Raw genomic sequence first — 3,562 nt, forward strand, 5'->3', positions numbered from 1 at the left:
AAACCCAAAGTGGGGGGTGCCCCTCTGGCCCCCGGAATGAGAAAGACCCAAACCCACCGCACTGATGTGTAATTACGCATGTGAGAAATAAACTTGAGCTGCCACAAACCACTGAGATGTCAGGGTATTTGTTACAGCGACACCCACACAGCTCACAAGGCCGTCAGTGGGCCGGGAACCGAAGCTGCCCCACACCCCACCGTGTCTCCAGCAGGTCACACATAACTTGTTGCTAGCCCAGTCTATAAGTCAGTGACAGATGCACTCAATTTTATGATCCGGAGTGGTTCAGAGCTGTTTCTAGAGCAACCACAGTCCCTGCCTCTTTCACTGTAATGTGCTTTCTGGAAGGAGTGGGAGGAGGGGAAGGTACACCCAGAGGCGGGGAATTACTGAGCTTAATGGGTAAGTAAGGCCTGGAGCCCAGCGGATTCGGGTTCAAAGCCCAGCTCTGACACGCACCCGTTGTGTGATGTTGGGGGAGCCTTTCAGCTTCTCTGTGCATCACTAAACCGGGACTGACTCCATGCCATCAGGCTGGGAAGCTCCCCCAGGACACGATCCGTAGCCCGTGCATCTACAGGAATAGTTTCCCTGGTGACGGTCAGCACTGACTTGCCAGCTGTGTGACCGAGGCATCTTAGAAGAGGATCTGCGCCCTATGCGGTGTGGCTCAGTGGATAGAGCATCGGCCTGGGGACTGAAAGGTCCCAGGTTCGATTCCGGTCAAGGGCATGTACCTTGGTTGTGGGCACATCCCCAGTAGGAGGTGTACGGGAGGCAGCTGATCAATGTTTCTCTCCCATCGATGTTTCTAGCTCTCTATCCCTCTCCCTTCCTCTCTGTAAAAAAATCAATAAAATATATTGAAAAGAAAAAAAGAAAAGAAAAGGATCCGTAATTGTCAGTGAGCACCCTCGCCGACACCACATGAAGAGATGAGTGTTCCTGGTGGGCCCTGCCCCAATTCCGCTTGTGCGCAGCATAAATGTTGATTTAAGGCACTAAGTTTTGGGGCAGTTTGTTGTGAAGCAATAGATAACCGGGACACATATGAAATATGTACTGTTTCCTGCCTGCCCACAAAGCTATGCCCCACCCTTCTTTCTTCCTAACAGAGCCTGGGTTTTGTTCAGGTAGCAGCCAGAGCGTCCTTAATCAGCCGCAGCTTGGTAAGGGAGTAGCTGTGTGACCACGTCCTGGCCAGAGAAAAATAAAAGAAGGTCTGATTGGGGTTTCTGGGAAAAGGCATTGCCACTCTTCAGGAGGAGAAAATTCCTACTGTTGTCCCCCCTGCTTCCTGCCTTTGAACCTGGTGTGAGAACGTGATGTCCGGAGCCGCCGCAGCCATCCTGCGCCTGTGAGGAGAGGCCAGGAAAGTTGCAGACCCTGAAAATGACATTGTCGAGCTGCTCGATCCGCCCCAACGACTCCCACTGCTTGACCTCTTGCTAGGTGTGAGCGACTGTTAGCTGAATATTTTGTGACCTGTCCCTGAAAACCTTCCTGATGATGCGAGGGCTTCCTTCATGCCCCGTAAGACATCTTTGCTATAAGTTCCCTACCTGCCTCACTGCCCCCTAGATGGGCACAGGACACAAACTGGAGGTTCGTACGCAGCCAGAAAGGTGCTGCTCAGAAAAGAAAGAGTTTGCTCGTGAGCTCATTGCCTGCCTTTTGCCTTTCAGCCCCCAAGCCACATCCTTACACACGTGAGTGTGCGCTGGGAATGGAGAAAGTCCACTAGCACACCACTCCCCCAGGAGCCCCCAAGGGAGCAATTCCTCCCCCCGGGCACATGCTGCTCTAATTGTGGTGAATTTGGCAGAAAATGAGCCAGGAGATGAGAAAGATCTCTGGGGGTTTTATAACGCGCCCACAAAATGCGGATGCTCTTCCCTTCAAGAGGTGGAGCTTAGAGACTCACTTCTAACAAAGGGAGCAGGCAGAAGGGCAGTGTGACTTCTGAGAGCAGGCCATTCAAGGCATCGTGGCCTCCTGGGGCTTTCTTTGTAATCAGTCACTGGCTCTGGGGGAAGCCGGTTGCCATGGGAGACACACAAGCAGCCCTCGGGGAGGCCCGCAGGGTGAGGCACTGAGGCCTCCCGCCCACAGCCGTGGGAATGAAGCAGCTTGAAAACACACCCTCCCGCCCCAGACAAGCCCTCAGATGACAGCAGCCCCAGCAGACACCTAACTGCCACCTCAGGAGAGACCCTGAGCAGACACCCAGCTAGCCTGTTCCCAGGTTTCTGACCCTCAGAAACTGCGATACGAACTGTGGGTTGTTTGAAGCTGCTAGGTTTGGGGGCAATTTCTTTCTTTCTTTCTTTCTTTCTTTCTTTCTTTCTTTCTTTCTTTCTTTCTTTCTTTCTTTCTTCTTTCTTCTTCTTCTTTTGTTTTTGTTAATCCTCACCCGAGTAAATTTTTCCATTGATTTTCTAGAGAGAGTGGAAGCGAGAGGGAAAGTCAGAGAGAAACATCGATGTGAGACACATTGATGGGTTGCCTCCTGCACAGGCTGTGACCAGGGCCTGGGCAGGGGAGGAGCCTGCAACCGAGGCACGTGCCCTTGAGGGGAATCAAACCCAGGACCCTTTGGTCCACAGGCCCACGCTCTATCCACTGAGCCAAACTGGCTAGGGCTCATGGCAATTCTAACCTAGTAATAGAAGATGAATACAAGCTCCTTGGGGTGCCTCATCCTGGTTCCTGGGGGATCTGCTCTGTTAATGTCCTGCCTAAGAAGCAAAGAGGTTGATGTCCTCTTAGGCGGACAGGTCAGCTGTCATTCCCAGTCTGTTAGCTTGTTTTATTACTTTTTCCTTCATGTCTTATCGCTGCCCAAAGAATCCACAGCTGCACTTCATGAGACCATCAGCACCTGGATGCCCCGTTGGTCTGTGGTGGCTGAAGAAGCCATAAAACCAAGACAGGACCATGACATTGGCCAGACAAGCCAGAGATGTGTCTCCCTGCACCTCTCTTCCCTGCACTGGACACAACCAGGAGCAAGACCCTGAAAGAGGGGGGTGAGGAGGAAAGGAGGCTGTGCCCCAGCCCATGGCAAGCGCCGGGGCCAGAGCCGAGGGAGAGGAAGAAAGGGGTCAGAGGGGTCCTCAAACTACGGCCCGCGGGCCACATGCGGCCCGCCGAGGACATTTATCCGGCCCGCCGGATGCCGCTGCCTGTCCTGCTTAGCAGCCGACTCGTCCCGGGCCCGCAGTGCGCATAGGAATTTGTTCATAGTTTTTTTTTTTTAAACTATAGTCCGGCCCTCCAACGGTCTGAGGGACAGTGAACTGGCCCCCTGTTTAAAAAGTTTGAGGACCCCTGGGTCAGACCTTTAAGTAGGAGGGATGGACTTTTTTTTCTCCCCAAATGTGGTTGGGCCGGGCCCTGGATGTCACTGAGGAAAGGAAGATTCTAGGTGGTCCACGTAGGCAGAGTGACTGGAGTAAAACTGAAATGATTGCCTGGCAGGTGTGGCTCAGCTGGTTGGAACACCATCCCAAAAGGTTGGGGGTTCGATTCCAGGTCAGGGCACATACCTAGGTTTCAG

This window comes from Plecotus auritus (genome assembly GCF_963455305.1).
Source record: "Plecotus auritus genome assembly, chromosome: 10".
Taxonomy (NCBI): domain Eukaryota; kingdom Metazoa; phylum Chordata; class Mammalia; order Chiroptera; family Vespertilionidae; genus Plecotus; species Plecotus auritus.